Genomic DNA, 23,459 nt, shown 5'->3' with positions numbered 1-23,459 from the left:
TCCATAAATGTTAACTCTTTCCGCTCGAATGAGTCCATTTGGAATCGCTAACATTTCTGTAATCTCTGACTCATATGATTTGCCTGATTATTCAATTTGGTATTCTCTTAAGTAGTTTCGTTCTTTATCGATAGAGTGCAGCACCTTGTTGTTTCTTGGCCACCTGTTATTAAGAAGAGGATTGCTTTGGTTTTTTTTTCTTCATTGTCTCTCTATGACCTTGTGATCTATAAATTCAGGTCAGAAAGAGTTAACACTAGAACTAGATTTTATAAATACTACCAGTTGCCATTTTTCTTATACGAAAAATTAATGAATTCCTAACGTTGAATTTTTTTTACCAACTATCACTGACATAATTCGACATTCCTTCTGCAATGATGTGGACATGCATTGATTTGGCGGTTGGTCGCTTACAGCCCCAGGAACTGTGTAAATCCATCGGTTCTTAATAGGTATGTTTAATTGGATACACATGATATCGAGGGAATCACAAATGAAGTGTTATGAAAATGTTCTATTGGAACCTATATACTGTAAATTTAAAAAGAAACTTTTAAGAATTAAAATGGACATGAGGAAGAATCAAAGAAAGTACTTTGTTATGTAAACAAGGATAGGAAAAATTGTTTTACATGTAAATGGCCGGACTGGATAGCTCAAGCGGTAGGAGCATGGCATGTCTCTATCGCTTGGTCCGAAGGGTTGTGGGTTCGAGTCCCGCCTCGAGCACGGGTGTTGTGTACGTACTAGTTTAAGAAAGCGGAAAACAGAAAAAGAGAAATGAAAAGGGGGGAAAAATAAGTAAAAAAATAGGAATAGCCTACATAAAAAATAAAATAAAAATGGCTATAATGTAAAGTTACAGTTTTGTTAGTGTTCCTTTGGGACGATGCCCTCGATATGCATCTCGTAAATATGCGAGAAACCACTACACATGAAGACTGGGTATTAAATCGACGTATGTTCTCTTATCAGACATTTCCCATCTACGAGATCAAATTATTTTACTATATGAAGATATTATTACAAAAACAACCCTTGTCACAATTGCAATTTTTTCAGGAGACAATAAAAATAAATACAACAACACTTGTCAGCTGTTTCCGTACAACTGGTGTTTATCCTTGTGGTTATTGCACCTGACATGTGTCATTTTTGGAGTCTGTAAACATTTGAAATAGTGGCAAATGTGTCCTTAACTAATTTCATTAGAAGTGACTAGGGAAGTTTTTGTAATAATGTCTTTATATGATTTTATAGCCTTTAAACCCGTTACCCCAGGAAGGTTTGAACCCGAGGAACTCTGATCCAGTGATAAACAATACTACACCACCAAAAACTACAAGTTTTGAATTTATCTTCCTGAAATAAATGCATTATTTTCGGCTTGAATTAAATGCGAAATACGGCTAAGCTATAGAAAAAAAAGATAGTTTTATAACTGGGAATATTAACTGTATTGGTTTATTTTTAAGAAATATTAATATGGCAACACTGCAGACACGTTATTTCTCTGTTTCCTGCAAAGCTATATTGCTTACTTGTAAATTTATACAGCTGTAACGTGAAGTTTTCATTGTGAAAAAAAGGGGTGAAAATTCATTCTTACTGAAAGGTGAGCGTGTATTGTGGTGAAATCGAGGGGAGATGTTGGGAAGCATTCAGGGAAGAAAAGACAGTTTTGTAACATAATGACAGAGTTGGACCTATGTCAACGTTGTTCAAGCTACGCCACCGTATTTTTTCTTCGGAACCTCAACACAAACTGTTCAAAGCCTTTGCGTGCGAGACATCATGATGAAGCTTTTTATAGACATCGATTTTCTGTATCAAAAACCCCCTGACTCAAATATTGGGAAACAAATCCAATTATATACGTTAAAAACCCACACCGCTATTCGTGTCCAAGTTTGTGAAATGTCTACAAAGTTGCTGATTACTTCAAGCAATAAATGAAACATTACAAGATGTAAAAAAGTTGAAGTCTAGGAGCCGATTTATATGTTCTATTCGTATTGCAACTCTTCGTAAAAAAAAAAAACCAACGATGTCCTCTAGATGCCGTAAATATAATATATTGATGATGAGGCCCCATGCAGTGTTTATTAACTGGGATCGGACTTCACAGACAACGCTTATCACCATGGTTTCCAGAGAAACGAGTCCACATACGAGAGGATTGACAAAAACAAATGAAATCATAAGACGAGTTCACATCATATGAAGGGAGAAGACTCAAATGACTACATAAGGATCTTCTGACGTTACTAATTGTTTATTGGAAGTACAGACTGGAAAAATGTCACATTTTATACGTAACAGAAAGCACTGACGTCATGTCGAACACAATCATGGGATCTATGGAATTTTAAAGTCCTCTGTCACTTGTAAATTTGCTGTTTAAAGACTTATGTTAACTGCTAAAACATCTAGAAAAGATTAAATGTTTATTTTTTAAGTAGGTTATTTCACGACGCTTTATCAACATCTTAGGTTATTTAACGTCTGAATGAGATGAAGATGATAATGCCGGCGAAACGAGTCCGGGGTCCAGCACCGAAAGTTACCCAGCATTTACTCATATTGGGTTGATGGAAAACCCAGGAAGAAACCTCAACCAGGTAATTTGCCCCGACCGGGAATCGAACCCGGGCCACCTGGTTTCGCGGCCAGACGCGCAAACTGTTACTACACAGGTGTGGACTTAAATATTTACAGAGGGATAAGTCCGTGCATTTGCTAGACCTGTAGGATTACTAGGCATTGACTTACAGTTTATCGGTCTTACTAATAAAAACTCTATATACAGACGTTTAACTGTCTTATACTTATACAATGAGTAGCTCGTTTATAAGTCGTGTGTAAATTCCTTACTAATAATCACTACATACGTCGTGTATAACAGTGTAACTGTTACACAGCTACGTCATAGTTTCGTCATTACTTCGTTACGAAAGATAATAGAATGTCTGAGGTTCTCTATTGCATCCATTAGAGCGCTCTAGTGTGGCGTGTTAAATATCGATAGTGCAACTGGCTCTACTCGATTACCACACTACATTTTGGTCAAAGAGTACAAGCTACAGCAATATTATTCTAATTATTCTGTGCTCTTTGGTTTGTTCTTCTTTGGTTACTAGGCAACCATCATCATAAAATGACAGTCGATACGAACAGCTGTTAGAGGGGCGGCCATTTTTTCCCTATATACAACGCTTAAACAAGGGGTTTCGTGTATATAACTACTGCAAAGCAATTCCCATTGTATAGTTACAGCTTGTTTATACGTCCATAGCTTATTCACCGTTTTCTGTCTCAACTCTGCATAAGTCTCGTATAAAAACTATACGGTTTATTAGTAAGACTGTAGGAAAACTTCGAACGAGAAGAAAACCATGATTTTTTTTCAATATTAATTCGCATTAATATAACTTAGCTATTCCTTACTTTTGTCCTCCTAGCTGACTCAGGAAGTTATTCAAAATCCAGTGAACTTACCTGTAACAAAGAAAACAAGGGTTACACAATGTATTTATCAACTATAATAGTACGTGTATTTCAGTTTCTAAAATTTGCGTAAATTTGAGTTATTTATGGTTTACCATAAACTATAAGATATATCAAGCATAAAGAATACAGGCTTCAAAACACAGACAGCACAGCACAGTCCATTAAAAAGAAAATCGAAGTTTTCTTCAATTTTTACTGCAGTTTTAATAAAGTTTAAAAGTTGTACACCAACGCTGCATTGGTGTACTGGAATAACAGTATATAAGGTGAATCATAAGTAATGTCAATAACTTCAGAGGGTTATTCTTTCAGATATTTCAGAGAAAAATCTTTAATGCAAATTCTGTTTCTTTTTGCTCCTTTTCTGAGATAAAAATTGCTTTAGGGCCTATATGAAATATTTCGTAGCGTGTTTTGGAAAAGCCATTGATTGAATTCCCGATATGCTCAGTCAATTTAAGAGAGTAGTGTCTTATGATTATAAATGACTGAAAGAATTCTAGTTTTGTCCTTTAAATGTACAGAAATTTCATTAGAAGAATTAATGTAACTTTTTAAAATTCATTTGCAAAACGAAAAGTTACATTTGTTCGAATCAAATTTCTGCACATTTAAAGGACAAAACTAAAATTCTTTCAGTCATTTATTATCATAATGCACTGCTCTCTTAAATTGACCGAGCATATTGGGAATTAAATCAATGGCTTTCCCAAAACATGCTATGAAATGTTCTGTATAAAACAATTTTTACCTCCAAAAAATTAAAAAATTGTATTGAACTCTTTTGTTTGAAATATCGATGGCCCAGAGCGACTGTTACAAGTCCATTTAACTATTTTTTTTTTCAGGAGAGCTATTTTAAGCTTCAGACATTCAAAGCTTCATGAAACAATTTGGAATAGCTTCATAGCATCCTTATGGAGAGGAAATTTATAATTTTGTTCGAGATATTGTTTATTGTTTACCGTTAGTAAAATAACATGTACAAAAATATAGTCTTAATTCTTCCCTGAAGGAGTAAAAACTCGTGCTCGGGGAGTTATCAAAACACATACTTAACACAAACAAAGATAATTATTTCACACAAAGTGGGTCAAGAAAAAAAATTATAGGAATAAATTAACTTTAAAAATACAATTTCAATTTTAACAATTTAACTAATACAAATACATATTAAATCAATATATATTCTTTAAAAATTAAATTCCTAACGCTATTTTTTAAATTTCTGATACTAAAATTTCCCAAATTTGGACCAAAGTAGGTACCATGGCTCAGAGCTGTTCTTGTGAAACACTTTGGTTCCTCTAGTCCCATAAAATCGGATCTTTTAGTTCCATATTTATGATGATACAATTGAATGTATTGCGATTTTGTATGAAGTTTAACAATATTATATTATAGCATCTATTATCATTATGTATTTTCTTTCTTTCGTTTGTGTTGTTTTTGTTTTTTTTTTTCTTATTATGTATTTTGTGTATGTATCTGTAATTGGAAGCCTGCTTCTGTTGGTGGTGGATATAAATAAATAAATATATATAAATATATATATAAATAAATAAATATATAAGTAAATAAATAAGGCAATATATTCACATATGCAGACAAGAACTGGAACACAATGAAACACAGATTTCTTTCTTATAAAAAATTGGACTTAGAACAGTCTGGTTCTCAGGCATCGATATCTCAAAGAATAAACCCTCTGAAATTAAAGAAATTACTTACCCTTCACTCTCTATTATAAATAATGAAGAAATAACTTAGGCTAATTAGTGGGCAACGTCTAGAAATTTACAGACTTTGACTTAGCAACCATAAACGATGTTCTCTTGTTTTACAAATTGTCAAAGCCTGCTAATTACTAAACAAGGCCCCCTGATTAAGTTATTTCTTCTTTGTTTTATACATAGGTTTCTTATGGCTATGTTAAATCCTTATCATATACCAAGAAAAAAAAAAAGACACGGTATATTCAATAATGTTATCCATAAAGGGCAGCTTTATCGAACTCCATGATTAATTGTATTTTATGCTACAGTAATACTTATTTTTATTATATTTTATAAATGACTTCTATTATACTAATAACAAATTACGAATAATTTTGTCATTTTATGTCCTGTAATATATCAAACAGCGCGGTTCAAATAACTAAAAGCATTTACAGAAGAGATGCCACTGTTATTGTATGTCTAACATATTGCAAGTGTTCTCGCGTATGCCAGCTGTGTAGTTATATCGTAATTCAACTCCCACTTCTAGTATTAACCATCAATCCCTTTACGAACACGAAATAAAGCTTCCTACAGACGTTAAGATTGCTTTTTCGGTAGTCTAGTAACTATACTGGAACTTCCGCCGGTAAAAGTGGGGGGGGGAGACATCACGACGTGCCCTTGCACCTGCCTCAAGCAGCTGAGCTCTGCACTTTCTACCTGGAAGGTACGAGCTGGTCCGACCTTGACCTTCCCCCAGACCGAGGCTGTGGATGCGAGCCAGCCGTGTTTCAATAACCCGACGGCCACTCCTTCGCGCATAAAAGAACTGAACACGTGACAGAGGACATTCTTGGGCCAAAGAGACGCAATACTGCTGTCTTCACGAGGATTGAAAGATAGGAACTATGCAATTATTCCTTTATAGACGTCCAAGAATTCGGACAGAAATAAGAGACCAGTGATCTGGCGCGACGGGGGAAAATGACGATACGAAGGTGACGAATACTTCTCATACAGAGTGTAACGAAAAAAGTGAGCGAAACTTTAGATATGGTTCTTCATATACAGGCTGAAGTGAAATAATCCTGCAGATTGAAAAGGGATAATTTGGTACATTAAAATGAACAGAAATAATATATTACGATATAAAGTTGGGAAGTTTTTTTTATTTTTTTATTTTATTTTATTTTATTTTTTTTTTACAAAATCGACAAAAAGTTTAAAAACCGAGCAGACTGGAATCATTTTTAAATAGGTTTTACGTTTTTTTATATTTAAAAGAAATTATATCTCAATACCTGTTAACTCTTGAATTTGTAGTAATTATTAAAAATAAGGAACGTAAAAACATTGCCTGAAAACCTTGTTTAGTTATCTGTAGCAGTTTTTGTAAAAACATTGCTTGAAAATTTTGTTCAGCTATCTGTAACAGTTTTTGTAAAACACATTCCCTAAAAATCTTGTTTAGATATTTGTAGCAGTTTCTGTAAAAACATTCCCCGAAAATCTTGTTTAGATATTTGTAGCAGTTTTTGTAAAAACGTTGCCTGGAAATCTTTTTTTAGATATCTGTAGCAGTATTTGTAAAAACATTCCCTGAAAATTTTGTTTAGATATTTGTTGCTGTTTTTGTAAAAACATTCCCTGAAAACCTTGTTTAGTAATCTGTAGCAGTTTTTGTAAAAACATTGCTTGAAAATTTTGTTTAGCTATCTGTAACAGTTTTTGTAAAACACATTCCCTAAAAATCTTTTTTAGATATTTGTAGCAGTTTCTGTAAAAACATTCCCCGAAAATCTTGTTTAGATATTTGTAGGAGTTTTTGTAAAAACGTTGCCTGAAAATCTTTTTTAGATATCTGTAACAGTATTTGTAAAAACATTCCCTGAAAATTTTGTTTAGCTATCTGTAACAGTTTTTGTAAAAACATTCCCTGAAAATCTTGTTTAGATATTTAAAGCAGTTTTTGTAAAAACATTGCCTGAAAATCTTGTTTAGTTATCTGTAGCAGTTTTTGTAAAAACATTGCTTGAAAAATTTGTTTAGCTATCTGTAACAGTTTTTCTAAAACACATTCCCTAAAAATCTTGTTTAGATATTTGTAGCAGTTTTTGTAAAAACGTTGCCTGAAAATCTTTTTTTAGATATCTGTAGCAGTATTTGTAAAAACATTCCCTGAAAATTTTGTTTAGATATTTGTTGCTGTTTTTGTAAAAACAATGCCTGAAAACCTTGTTTAGTTATCTGTAGCAGTTTTTGTAAAAACATTCCCTGAAAATTTTGTTTAGCTATCTGTAACAGTTTTTGTAAAAACATTCCCTGAAAATCTTGTTTAGATATTTAAAGTAGTTTTTGTAAAAACATTGCCTGAAAATCTTGTTTAGTTATCTGTAGCAGTTTTTGTAAAAACATTGCTTGAAAAATTTGTTTAGCTATCTGTAACAGTTTTTCTAAAACACATTCCCTAAAAATCTTGTTTAGATATTTGTAGCAGTTTCTGTAAAAACATTGCTTGAAAATTTTGTTTAGCTATCTGTAACAGTTTTTGTAAAACACATTCCATGAAAATCTTGTTTAGATATTTATAGCAGTTTTTGTAAAAACATTGCTGAAAATCTTGTTTAGTTATCTGTAGCAGTTTTTGTAAAAACATTGCCTGAAAATCTTGTTTAGCTGTCTGTAACAGTTTTTGTAAAACACATTCCCCGAAAATCTTGTTTAGATATTTGTAGCAAATTTTTTTGTAAAAACATTGCCTGAAAATCGTTTTTAGATATCTGTAGCAGTATAGTTGTTTAGATATTTATAGCAGTTTTTGTAAAAAACATTGCCTGAAAATCTTTTGTAGATATCTGTAGCAGTATTTGTAAAAACATTCCCTGAAAATTTTGTTTAGCTTTCCAACAGTTTTTGTAAAAACATTTTCTGAAAATCTTGTTTAGATATTTGTAGCAGTTTTTGTAAAATCATTGCCTGAAAATCTTGTTTAGATATCTAGTTTTTGTAAAATCATTCCCTGAAAATCTTGTTTAGATATTTGTAGCAGTTTTTGTAAAAACATTGTCTGAAAATCTTGTTTAGCTATCTGTAACAGTTTTTGTAAAAACATTGCCTGAAAATTTTGTTTAGCTTTCCAACAGTTTTTGTAAAAACATTTTCTGAAAATCTTGTTTAGATATTTGTGGCAGTTTTTGTAAAATCATTGCCTGAAAATCTTGTTTAGATATCTAGCTTTTGTAAAATCATTCCCTGAAAATCTTGTTTAGATATTTGTAACAGTTTTTGTAAAATCATTGCCTGAAAATCTTGTTTAGATATCTAGCTTTTGTAAAATCATTCCCTGAAAATCTTGTTTAGATATTTGTAGCAGTTTTTGTAAAAACATTGTCTGAAAATCTTGTTTAGCTATCTGTAACAGTTTTTGTAAAAACATTCCCTGAAAATTTTGTTTAGCTTTCCAACAGTTTTTGTAAAAACATTTTCTGAAAATCTTGTTTAGATATTTGTAGCAGTTTTTGTAAAAGCATTGCCTGAAAATCTTGTTTAGATATCTAGCTTTTGTAAAATCATTCCCTGAAAATCTTGTTTAGATATTTGTAGCAGTTTTTGTAAAATCATTGCCTGAAAATCTTGTTTAGATATCTAGTTTTTGTAAAATCATTCCCTGAAAATCTTGTTTAGCTATCTGTAACAGTTTTTGTAAAAACATTGCCTGAAAATCTTATTTAAATATCTGTAACAGTTTTTATCCAAACATCATTAAATTAATTGTCCAGATAAGCAGAACCTTCTCATCGTAACATGCCGTTTAATGCTTTAGAAACTTCTGACGTTTCGGAGCTATATCAAAGTCTCAAAGAGCAGGAAATCTTATAGTGTTGAATACGTTTAGATTAGTAACACTGCAAATGAAAGTGTACCACTTCACTGATCATCATAAACGTCTTGAAACTCACTCAGAACTAGCCTTGAAATATCAAAATTCTTACAGCGATGACCATAGCAACAGTCCACGAAAACATATGACGATCGACAGTGTTGTCATGCTTGTTTTATTATGTAATACTAGATGGCGTGAGTTGCTAGTTCGTGACAGCGGAAGGGTCTTTACGACAGTTGTGGATATCTAGGCCGAATTTTATTTACCTGGAATGACGTCATAAGACGAACTTCTGATATTTTCATCGAGCATGTTTCATTATTAATTTGTTTTTAAAATATGAGTATCTTCGAAGAGCCTTGTATTCTGAAATAATAACGATGATGATTATGATGAGGATCAGGGGCATACAGAAGGAGGTTACCGGGTTTGAACCTGTTTTAACTTAAAAAAAAATACATATATTTCGGTATATTTTATTGTTCCCATAGATCTTCCTGTTATATGAAGTAAAATGTCTTATCATACACAAATAACTGTTGAATATATATACTTACTGGCTTTTAAGGAACCCGGAGGTTCATTGCCGCCCTCACATAAGCCCGCCATCGGTCCCTATCCTGAGCAAGATTAATCCATTCTCTACCATCATATCCCACCTTCCTCAAATCCATTTTAATATTATCTTCCCATCTACGTCTCGGCCTTCCCAAAGGTCTTTTTCCCCTCCGGCCTCCCAACTGACACACTATATTATGCATTTCTGGATTCGCCCATACGTGCTACATGCCCTGCCCATCTCAAACGTCTGGATTTAATGTTCCTAGTTATGTCAGGTGAAGATTACAATGCGTGCAGTTCTGTGTTGTGTAACTTTCTCCATTCTCCTGTAACTTCATCCCTCTTAGCCCCAAATATTTTCCTAATCACCTTATTCTCAAACACCCTTAACCTATGTTGTTCTCTCAAAGTGAGAGTCCAAATTTCATAACCATAAAGAACAACCGGTAATATAACTGTTTTATAAATTCTAACTTTCAGATTTATTGACAGCAGACTGGATGGTAAACGCTTCTCAACCGAATAATAACAGGCATTTCCCATATTTATTCTGCGTTTAATTTCTTCCCGAGCATCATTTATATTTGTTACTGTTGTTGAATATATTTATATACATATATATGATTATGTTAAGTGTAATAATGAAAAGCATTTTTTATTATACAAAATTAAACACAAGTTAAAATTTGTTAAAATTTGGATAGCTGTGAAAAAAAATTACGTTTGAAAGATTTTATAATGATAGTCATGAACATATATTCTATTAGAGCATAGTATAATATTAATAAACTAGCCGTACCCGTGCGCTCCGCTGCACCCGTTAGAAATAAATATAAAGTAATTACATAATTAAAATAGGACATTTGATCCAGGGAACATTCGTGTTTGATAGAAGGATAAATCGTTTAATATGTTACTTAATTTAAATTGTGTTTAAATAATTAAAATGCGATCACTTCGGTCCAGAGACAGTCATTTGTTGCAATGACAATTCCTTTAACATGTTTCTTAACTTTTATTACATGCAACCATAGTTTAATGAACATTGACATCATTTAGATTTAATATGATTATTTTATTTTACTTGTTACAGGTTTCCATTGAGTTATGGTAATAACTTAATTTTAACCCTTGTTTTCTATGTATTCAGTAAATGGCGCTTGGCCCACTATGGTTGTGAACCCTTCAAATAACTTAAATTATATTATATAATATTACATATTATGTTATATTACATTATATATTATATTATATTAGAAGTTACTGTAATAACATTATAGCATTATGTCCATCTAGAGAAACTACACTTTCCAATGGTGAAATAATAATTAATTATACAAATCGGTTAATTTAGCTTCAGATATTACTTCATACAAACACAGAAACATTTTCTGTAGGCTATCTTTCAAAGCTTTCGATTGTTGCTGTCCAAGGCCCCTTATAGACGAAGTTATTTGTTTTTTAATTCATTACACGGCCTTGGATGGCAGTTATTTTAATTTTAAAAGTCATTTATCTCATTAAATATCAGTCCTCTCAAAATTGTTTAAGGAATAAACTTATCGCAAATTATTTTTAAAGAAACTTTTGTTATGTAACATTTTTCACAAAAATCAATAATAAGCGAGATATTTCGATTTATTTAATTCAGGCCTCCTTATAACCCTCTTTTAAATAATGTATTTTTAATGCCATATAGCTTAAAATCTAAGTTACAACGAACTTATTATATTCCAATTTTCATCGAAATCCGTTCAGTCATTATCACGTGAAAAGGTGACAGACAGACAGACAGACAGACAGACAGACAGGCACATACATACATACATACATACATACATACATACATACATACAAAAATTAAAAAAAAGCGATTTTCGGTTTCTGGATAGTTAATTATATATATTATGTTAGGACCATTTATTTTTGGAAAATCGAAAATTACCAGAAAAATTTCGGCTACAGATTTATTAGTATAGATATACCGTGACATAATAACACATAAAATTTAAAATACCGATAATGTGAATTTTATTGTAAACAATTTTAATAATGATCCCCCTTCACAAAATTCTGCGTATGTCGATGATGATGATGATGATGATGATGATAATAATAATAATAATAATAATAATAATAATAATAATGACAAACCCTGTGTCATATTTATTTTTATTGTTACAATAATTATGTTATTAAATTGGGTACTGGAAATTACGGCTTTCAAAATGCTTCTTGGTATTATTTTTCATCGCCTTTATTCCACGAATTATTCATTTCAATGAAGCGCTGTTTCACAGCCTACATCACCATTAAGGCTGCATTCTATAATCATTTCCTTAAACTGCAAGTTACTGGTTAACGAAAGCTCGAATCGCCTGCTGGTTATGCTACCCAACTAGCATTCATTTCTTAGTTTGTAATTTAAGGAAAACAATCCGTTTCGCGACAATCGGTAGACGACTAAGACCTGCAAACCAAATGTAGGTACTGTATCACGTCCTGATACCTCAGAGGCGAAAGATCAGCCAACCAGTAGGGAGGTATCGTCATGATCCTCCCAAACATAGCTGGTTTTCGTAACTGGATTTGGCTATCAGAAAATTGCTTCCCCACGAATCATCGCGCATTCCGTAACGCTATTGCAAAGCAAGACGTTTTATCCATTCCCTACACCTCGGTATTCTCCAGCCTCCTCTTCATCCTCGCTCTACCCTCCCAAACTCATCATCGCTATATTTTCGCTACCTCCTCTTCCTCTATGTTCCCAAACTTCTCCTTCTCATCCTCACACTATCCTCCCGATCTCCTCATTCCCGTCATCCTAGCTAACCTCCCAATCTTGTTCTCATCCTCACACTATCCTCCCAACCTCCTCATTCCCCTCATCCTCGATCTATCCTCCCAACCTCCTCATTCCCCTTATCCTCGTTAACCTCCCAATCTTATCCTCAATATCCTCACCCTATCCTTGCAACCTCATTCCCCTCATCCTCGTTAATCTCCCAATCTCATCATCCTCACTCTATCCTCCCAACCTTATTCCCCTCATCCTCGGTAACCTCCCAATCTCATCATCCTCACTCTATTCTCCCAACCTCCTCATTCCCCTCATCCTCGTTAACCTCCCAATCTTATCCTCAACATCCTCACCCTATCCTTGCAACCTCATTCCCCTCATCCTCGTTAATCTCCCAATCTCATCATCCTCACTCTATCCTCCCAACCTTATTCCCCTCATCCTCGGTAACCTCCCAATCTCATCATCCTCACTCTATTCTCCCAACCTCCTCATTCCCCTCATCCTCGTTAACCTCCCAATCTTATCCTCAACATCCTCAACCTATCCTTGCAACCTCATTCCCCTCATCCTCGTCAATCTCCCAATCTCATCATCCTCACTCTATCCTCCCAACCTCCTCATTCCCCTCATCCTCGTTAACCTCCCAATCTTATCTTCATTCTATCCTCCCAACCTCCTCATTCCCCTCATCCTCGCTAACCTCCCAATCTTATCCTCAACATCCTCACTCTATCCTTGCAACCTCATTCCCCTCATCCTCGTTAACCTCCCAATCTCATCATTCTCACTCTATCCTCCCAACCTCCTCATTTCCCTTATCCTCGTTAACCTCCCAATCTCATCCTCACTCTATCCTCCCAACCTCCTCATTCCCCTTATCCTCGCTAACCTCCCAATCTTATTCTCAACATCCTCACCCTATCCTCCCAACCTCCTCATTCCCCTCATCCTCGCTAACTTCCCAATCTTATCCTCAACATCCTCACCCTATCCTTGCAACCTCATTCCCCTCATCCTCGCTAACCTCCCAATCTTATCCTCAACATCCTCACCCTATCCTCCCAACCTCCTCATTCCCCTCATCCTCGCTAACCTCCCAATCTTATCCTCAACATCCTCACCCTATCCTCCCAACCTCCTCATTGCCCTCATCCTCGCTAACTTCCCAATCTTATCCTCAACATCCTCACCCTATCCTTGCAACCTCATTTCCCTCATCCTCGTTAACCTCCCAATCTTATCCTCACCCTATCCTCCCAACCCCCTCATTGCCCTCATCCTCGCTAACTTCCCAATCTTATCCTCAACATCCTCACCCTATCCTTGCAACCTCATTTCCCTCATCCTCGTTAACCTCCCAATCTTATCCTCACCCTATCCTCCCAACCTCCTCATTCCCCTCATCCTCGCTAACTTCCCAATCTCATCATCATCCTCACCCTATTCTCCTCCTACTTTTTATAACTGTCCCTTTTCTTATCTCTAATTATCTTCCCTAAACCTGCATCTGATCACTTTGGACCACTTGCTTGACGACTGAGGAGTTCTATCAAACACACAATGAAGGGTAAATATTTATGGCCAAGCCGGGATTCCAACCCGCGGTAGTGGCTTACACTACACGAAGTGTCAGAACTGTGCCTAACCATCGCCCACACCGTGGCTGCCACGATAAACAAAAAATTGCAGCTGGAAAATTAATAGATTTCAGCGTCTGAACACCCAGTACAGTAGTTGGTAGCAAATTGAAACTCTAAGAAGGTAATCCAAGAGGACAATGCGGCAATCGGTGGAAGTGTAGGTCGGCCGAGTTACCACTTCCTCCTTGATACCGCTGCAGGGTCCGGCACACTTGATAACCACTTTGGGTGGGGGGAGAGGCGAGGAAAAGAAGACAGCTGAATGCAAAACTCGTCTCAAAGGACTTGCTACATCTGGGCGCGTGTCCGAGAGGTAATAAATCACTCCACAGATGTTACTACGCTTCTTCGATAGCAGTATGGAAGGTCACATTCAAAAGGGAAGCTCTTGACAGCAACGTTTTCCATCAATCAACCAACAGATTTCATATAAACTATCACTCACCTAGTGGAGTTCTTACGTAATATTTCTTTGCTGGTGGCTTTGAAGACACCTTTTGATCTAAAGTCTTCTGTTTGCCTCAAGTGGAAGCACATCCGGTTACCTAAAGTTCGCCAGTTCAAACACCACAGAGGGTAACGATGGGAAATAAAGCTGTTAGGCCAATAACACATTACACTAACAGCTATGAACTATGTAATGTGTGAAGTGGACATAGCTTAGCTTAGCCTAATGTCTTCACACTACAGCAGGGTTGCCAGATAAAGGAAACACGACCGTCGTACCAACTTATGAAAAATGTCGTACTTCAACATAAAATTGTCGTATATTTCTCATCTTACTATTTTTTATAGATTTACGGTCTTACTAATAAAAACTCTATACACAGACGTTTAACTGTCTTATACTTATATAATGAGTAGCCCATTTATACGTCGTGTGTAAATTCCTCACTAATAATCACTACATACGTCGTGTATAACAGTACAACTGTTACACAGCTACGTCATAGTTTCGTCATTACTTCGTTACGAAAGATAATAGAATATCTGAGGTTCTCTATTGCATCCGGTAGAGCGCTCTAGTGTGGCGTGTAAAGTATCGATAGTACAACTGGCTCTACTCGATTACCATACTATATTTTGGTCAAAGAGTATAAGCTACAGTAATATTATTCTAATTATTTTGTGCTCTTTGGTTTGTTCTTCTTTGGTTACTAGGCAACCATCATCATAAAATGACAGTCGATACGAACAGCTGTTAGAGGGGCGGCCATTTTTTCTCTATATGCAACGCTTAAACAAGGGGTTTCGTGTATATAACTACTGCAAAGCAATTCCCATTGTATAGTTACAGCCTGTTTATACGTCCATAGCTTATTCACGGTTTATTAGTAACGTTTTCTGTCTCAACTCTACATAAGTCTAGTATAAAAACTATACACGGTTTATTAGTAAGGCTGAGAGTGTACAAACATATTTCACAATACACATAGGCCTATTTATAATTATACCAGCAAATTTTTGTTCAAATGAAGAATATTACTAATTATTTTTCACATTCACAATGACATTTAACATTCAAACACATCACCATTTCTTCATCAACACTGTCAACTCTGTAAAGCATGCACGATGACGCTTGGCCAGAAACAACATTATTATATTGAAAGTCAGCAGAAACTTGTCTTTGGCCAGCGCGACGGAGATATTTAGGCTAATATTAATCAATGCTTCATCTGATAATTACATCAAGTTAATCCACATGCAGTCAACTCAAATCCGACACCGCTATAATATCGGCGCGTTTAGACTTCTTAATCCTACAGCGGTACTATTTCATTGACTATTACACTCTTACTACGTCATACTACTTTTGACCAATAAAACGGTACGAAAGGACGTATTTCAACCAATCATGGCTGCTTATCGCACAATTTTATCGCGTCCCTAGCATTTGTTTCTTTGTTTGCCAACATTTGAAACTGCGCTGGTCTCGACGTCAAAAATATATATAAAATTACAAACCACTCCAGTCGATGCACAGCATTTTCAAATATGACTCGCATTGGCATTCAAGAACAAGAATTAATAAAAATCACTGATCATACCTATGCATCTTCTGAAATCCGATTTACAAATAAATGAAGAGCACCATTCGGAAATCCTGAATAAGTTGAATACACCATGTAGGCCTAAATCAACGAGTTCCACTTCTATTACGCACACGTCCAATATAACATCAATTGAACCACCAACCACATTCAAATTTGAAAATTGTACATTCAATAATTATTCCTTTTAAAATTATTCATGTTTATTTTTTATGTCATCGTCGTTAATTAAAAATTTTCTAACACTTGTGTATATTAGTTAGGTTATGTTACAGCTTCTGCTCTGAGGAGATAAAAAGAACTTCTGCTATATGATATTATGGAGAGTCACGTATCAGAGATTGTTTAATATTAAGATTTATTGAATACAGTGTCTGTATAAAGACACTACTGCCATCTAGCATGCATCTAGCGTAATATTTGTAATGTTGAGATGGTACAATAATACATTTGAAGACAGTTGTATTTTCGTAAGTCAATTAATATTTTATTGTATTGGAGTACTTCGTTACTTCTAATCTTTATATACTTTCTTCTAATCGTGTAATAGTCAATTAAATCCCACTCGAGTTTTGATTTTCTCTAGATAAATCAAAACGTCTAGTGAGATTACTGTTGATAAAAGACTTCCATTGCAGAATATATGACAGATAGCAATCTCTGAACTCTTATTACTTTAGCATAACCGTGCAGTACATGGAACCTAGAGCTGAAGATGACCAATTATGACTTGTATGGCAAAGCGTAGCCATCATATCAATTTTCAAAACATCTTTTGTACTTTAAAGCATGTTTTTTTCATATTAGTCAACGACATACTGAATAAAGAAACCTTTCTAAAAAGAGACGAATTAACCTTCGATTTTATTTTTATTATAAATCAATACAAGTTCCAAAATAATTTTGTTCCTTCATTAAAATAGTCGTACAAAATAGCGTACGACATAGAGTTCGGTCGTACCTCGTACAATTAGTGAAAATAGTCGTATGCGTACGACTATAGTCGTACGTATGGCAACCCTGCACTATAGCGAGAAATACGTTGCTACACAGTGGAGCCATCTCTGTATAGATAACTAAAACACGAATTGTATTACGTCATGCAGAAGGCAGTTTGATCAAAGACCTTGTATATAGTATTACACAAGGTCTTCGGGTGTGATATGCGCTGACAGAAATGAAGTTACATAAAATCTGACTTTCTATTTTTTATTTTATTGGGTTATTTTACGACGCTGTATCAACATCTAGGTTATTTAGCGTCTGAATGAAATGAAGGTGATAACGCCTGTGAAATGAGTCCGGGGTCCAGCACCGAAAGTTACCCAGCATTTGCTCGTATTGGGTTGCGGGAAAACCCCGGAAAAAACCTCAACCAGGTAACTTGCCCCGGCCGGGATTCGAACCCAGGCCACCTGATTTCGCGGCCAGACGCGCTGACCGTTACTCCACAGGTGTGGACGACTTTCTATTAATTGTTCGATTTCATTCACGTAATATAATTTTTATAGGCTATAGTTACCTGTGGAGCGGGAAATACAGGTGGCAGGGTAGCCATGTTTCCAAAAAAAAATCGCTAGTCGACCAATATCAGCTATGCCTTATTTCGAGTGTTACTCCGTCCTAAAGGAAAGCATTTTCCATAGCTGGAAAAACGTATTACAATTTCTTGCTATAGTGTGTTACGGGTCTTTGTCCCTTGACGTAAATTTATCAATATATTCGTATAGATTTCTATCAGATGACATCCAAGAATAGGTATCAGAAAATTTGTAATTATTTCCATTGTCGTAGACGTCAAGATTTTGCTGTCCTGCTTTTATTCCAGGTCCTTGAAGCTAATACAATCTATGAACCTTTCATAACATTATCTTTCGTGTTGCTAGGAGACACAAGAATTCCAATCTTTTTTATAATATAAATTGTAAATATTTTTCCACTGTTTTCAAGTGTAATGAATGTCCTATCTTACAATAATAAGAAAGGGAACGGAATTCTATATAAATATATTATATAAGAAAAATTATTTATTCCCTTATTAAATATTTATTTGCTTATACATTTATTTATTTACTTATTTATATATTTATTTTGTGTTTTAGAGTTCACAAATATTGTAACAATTTTCAGTACATTTTCCTTATTTCAAAACATTACAATAAAATAGTCCATATTAATTCATTTATATTTTCCTGTTCAAGGGCAGACCCTTCACTGCAAACCCAACATTCTCTAATGTTTCTCCCTTTCCGCCTTTGTCTCTGCATATAATCCATACAGAATAATATAACTGTTTCATAAATTCTAATTTTCAGCTCTTTTGACAGCAGACTGGATGACAAAAGCTTCTCAACCGAATAATACCAGGCATTTCCCATATTTATTCTGTGTTTAATTTCCTCCCGAGTGTCATTTATATTTGTTACTGTTGCTCCAAGATATTTGAACTTTTTCCACCTTTTCAAAGGATAATTTTCCAATTTTTATATTTCCATTTCGTACAATATTCTGGTCACGAGACATAATCATATACTTTGTCTTTTCGGGATTTACTTCCAAACCTATCTCTTTACTTGCCTCAAGTAAAATTCCTGTTTTTTCCACTAATCGTTTGTGGATTTTCTCCTAACATATTCACGTCATCCGCATAGACAAGCAGCTGGTGTAACCCGTTCAATTCCAAACCCTGTTATCCTGGACTTTCCTAATAGCATATTCTAGAACAAAGTTAAAAAGTAAAGGTGATAGTGCATCTCCTTGCTTTGGCCCGCAGTGAACTGGAAAAGCATCAGATAGAAACTGACCTAAATACAAGCTCTGTTTACATACAGTATTTTACAAACTTTTAGTACATATAAAATCCGTTCCCTGGACTAATAAGTGTAATACATTTACTTTATAATTTTAGAATTTGCATTACTCCAAATATCTACAGTTACTTATTAAGTTATTGCTCTTATTATCGCTGTCACATAGGACTATAATAGGAATCCTTATCTAATGTTTTATCGATTGTTCGTTAATGGATACCAAGGAAGATTCAGATGTAAGAGTATAAAACAGCGTTGCTATCACAGTCACGAAGCTCAATACATAGTAAATATGCATCCATAGATAGTTGCTTACCACTAGGATCGCTAATATCGCCTCATTGCAGACAATGCGAAATCGTACCGGCACAGTCTATTGTTCCTAGCACCCTCACAACTCAAGCTTCGTGACTATATATACTAGACTGTGGTTGCTATGCAATTGCTCACTGAAGGAAACCTTAGATTTGGCTCTTAGGAATGGCTGAATGGTATAAAATGTTGAAGGTTACATAGTTACAACTTCATTTGTTTTTACTGTATCATAGGCGTCTTAATGATATAAACTTTTCCTTTCTGCTAAACTATGAAATTATTTCCGAAGTTCTAATAAATTTTATAACACTTTTCTTGATTCTTCTTGTACATACTAGGTTCAAAAAGTTCCCGGAATTTGCTAGCATCATAGAAACAACGAACCTTAAACACTATTCTACAGCATTTCCTTCAAAATAGTTGCCTTCCGCAACAACACACTTTTGCCAACGCGTGTAGAGTTCCTGGAAGCAGGCCTGGAAGCCATTTTGTGAAACCCGTCTTAGTGCTCTCGTCGCGTTTGCGATAACCTCTTCAGCATTGAATCTCCGTCCTTTCAGATGACTTTTCAGACGGGGAAACAGAAAGTAATCAGGTGGTGAGAGATCAGGAGAGTATGGTGGGTGATCCAAAGCAGTTATGTTGTGCCTGGCAAGAAAATTCTTTACAATAATTGCGCGATGAGCAGGTGCATTGTCATGCATAAGGAACCAGTTGTTTTCTACCCACTTTTCTGGACGTTTCCTTCTCACTGCGTCCCAAAGGCGACGGAGGGTTTCTACGTACAATTCTTTCGTTACAGTACGACCTTCTGGAATGAACTCATGGTGCATGAGACCCTGAGAGTCGAAGAAAACTTCCAACATAACTTTGCTTTAAGTGAGCTTAAATGCGACAGGCTCATGTTAGTAGATTTACTGGCATGAAAAAGAACTCCTGCGGGACAAAATTCCGGCACATCCGGCGATGCTGATATAACCTCTGCAGTTGCGAGCGTCGTTAAATAAAACATAACATTTAAAATAACTTTGCCTTTGGAAGTGTGCCTAGGAAATTTTTGCTTCCGAGGAGATGTTTTCGATTTCCACTCAGATGACTGTCGTTTAGGGACTGGGTCGTACAAGTAGCACCAGTTTCATTTTGTTTAAGAAATCACCATCTTCATCAGCCATACTGATCATGTCCCCAGCAAAACACAGAACTTGATGTTTGTACTTTGCTCTGTGGACATAATTACAAAATGCGACGAACAAACGAAACACTATGATAAACAATTGCCTACAACTCAAAACCAATAATTGCCATTATCAACAAACTTTAAGGAAATGACATCATGAATGTTACCAACAAAACAAATGTATAATATCCCTTGTTATATATTAATACGAAAAATGGTAGTAAAATTCCGGGAACTTTTTGAACCTAGTAGTATAAGAATTATTGAAAAATTTACCTAAAATCGAGAACTTCTCTCGCCCTACGATCACAAGCGTGTCTGCCTGAGAATGTATAATGACATCTGAATATCGTTTATAGTTTGCATTAAACAATTAGACTACACTTATCTACTCCAGAGACCTCTTGCGAGCAAGTGGCAAACAAATTAACAGATAAATAACGCCCTCGTTATCTTTACATAGGTGTAATAATTATTCCTTTCATACTTTAAACTTCTCTTACTGAGCGTTGAGAATAAATCGTCTCACAAACTCAATACTCAGTTTGTTAACGTTAAGTAATAGGAGAATGACAGAATTCAGGCTGTTGAAATTCGTTTCGCTGACGACTATGTTAAGAACATTAATGAATGTGTAACATTCAAAGTTTTGTAGCGCTTGTCATAACACCATTCAAAGCGAGACCTTCGCTGTGAATTAGTACAGATGTCGAAAAGCATTTACGGCCATTCAGAAGTTTCTGAATTGAAGTTGCACTCTAACTTAATTAGCATGGTGCAAAATAACTCAAATGTTGAAGATAGGAAACCATCCTGTATACATACATGGCCCCTACATACACAATGACTTGCATATCATTCCCTCATAAATTGACTCGTAGATACTGAATATGAACAAAAACCGTCCAATAGTTTAGTAGAAATCGCTGTACACAGACAGACTAGTACTAAAATTATTATATTTCATGTACATCATTCCCTGATAAATTGATTCGTAGATACTGAATATGAACAAAATCCATCCAATAGTTTAGTAGAAATCGCTGTACACAGACAGACTAGTACTAAAATTATTATATTTAATGTACATCATCCCCTGATAAATTGATTCGTAGATACTGAATATGAACAAAATCCATCCAATAGTTTAGTAGAAATCGCTGTACACAGACTAAAATTATTATATTTCATGTAGGCCTACATCATTCCCTGATAAATTGATTCGTAGATACTGAATATGAACAAAATCCGTCCAATAGTTTAGTAGAAATCGCTGTACACAGACTAGTACTAAAATTATTATATTTCATGTACATCATTCCCTGATAAATTGATTCGTAGATACTGAATATGAACAAAATCCGTCCAATAGTTTAGTAGAAATCGCTGTACACAGACAGACTAGTACTAAAATTATTATATTTCATGTACATCATTCCCTGATAAATTGATTCGTAGATACTGAATATGAACAAAATCCATCCAATAGTTTAGTAGAAATCGCTGTACACAGACTAGTACTAAAATTATTATATTTCATGTACATCATTCCCTGATAAATTGACTCGTAGATACTGAATATGAACAAAATCCGTCCAATAGTTTAGTAGAAATCGCTGTACACAGACAGACCAGTACTAAAATTATTATATTTCATGTACATCATTCCCTGATAAATTGACTCGTAGATACTGAATATGAACAAAATCCGTCCAATAGTTTAGTAGAAATCGCTGTACACAGACAGACTAGTACTAAAATTATTATATTTCATGTACATCATTCCCTGATAAATTGACTCGTAGATACTGAATATGAACAAAATCCGTCCAATAGTTTAGTAGAAATCGCTGTACACAGACAGACCAGTACTAAAATTATTATATTTCATGTACATCATTCCCTGATAAATTGACTCGTAGATACTGAATATGAACAAAAACCGTCCAGTAGTTTAGTAGAAATCGCTGTACACAGACAGACTAGTATTAAAATTATTATATTTCATGTACGTCATTCCCTGATAAATTGACTCGTAGATACTGAATATGAACAAAATCCGTTCAATAGTTTAGTAGAAATCGCTGTACACAGACAGATTAGTACTAAAATTATTATATTTCATGTACATCATTCCCTGATAAATTGACTCGTAGATACTGAATATGAACAAAATCCGTCCAATAGTTTAGTAAAAATCGCCGTACACCGACGGGCAGATACTGTATTTTCTCTTCAAGGTTTTCGTAACAATTTTTGTCGTCAAGAATCTTGAAGTCTCGTCCCTTAGGCAAGAATTATTCAAATGAACTGGTTTAATATTTTACAAAATGCAGAACGCACTTGTCCCGGTGTAGGTAATGATCCGCCACTGATACTCGTGCTTGGTGCCTGGCGTCACGTAGCTTCATCATACAAAGAATTCAAAGGTTTCAGAAGTGCCAAGGTAGCTTACGTCAGCTGGTGTAACCAAGTACAGTAACAGTTGACTCAGGTGCTTCGAGTCAAGCCGCAAACATGTTTCGTAACTGGCATGAAATATTGTCCACGTTACGTGTTGAGGAAATTGCGAGTGTTTTCCTCTTAGCTTAAATTTGTCCAAAGACACGTTACTCTAAGACGAGAGTGGAGGTAGCTTTTATTTGAAATGCTCAGGTCCTGTTGCAGAAAAGATCGCTAACTGGCGTTCACTTTTCATCGGAGATCTGGAAATGAACTGACTTCTGTTTGTGTGACACTTATATTAGATTATAACGAAGTTGATTCAGTGCCCATTTAAGACTAGAGGAATACAAATAACAGCGCGAAATATAAGGAAAAATCGTACTTTTTTGCGACTGGTTTGCAATACATCGTTCGATATTCAATTGTCTGCTTGATAACGTGTGTGTGTGTGTCTGTCTGTCTGTATTTATTAACACTACAATTGGGTATACACCCGGTGACAGTGATATATAATACAGAGTGTAACAAAAGTTTCTG

The 23,459-nt window shown here is 35.0% G+C and overlaps 1 protein-coding gene across 5 annotated transcripts in view; it reads right to left on the bottom strand.

The window, feature by feature from the left end:
- Positions 1 to 23,459, bottom strand: part of LOC138713786 (arginine kinase) — a 436,319-nt gene that overhangs the window by 107,751 nt on the left and 305,109 nt on the right. The window lies entirely within an intron of this gene.

Source organism: Periplaneta americana, chromosome 2 (genome assembly GCF_040183065.1).
Source record: "Periplaneta americana isolate PAMFEO1 chromosome 2, P.americana_PAMFEO1_priV1, whole genome shotgun sequence".
NCBI classification, from domain to species: Eukaryota; Metazoa; Arthropoda; class Insecta; order Blattodea; family Blattidae; genus Periplaneta; species Periplaneta americana.
Note: the sequence above shows the minus strand (reverse complement) of the source record. Positions and strands in the feature narration are given on the sequence as shown.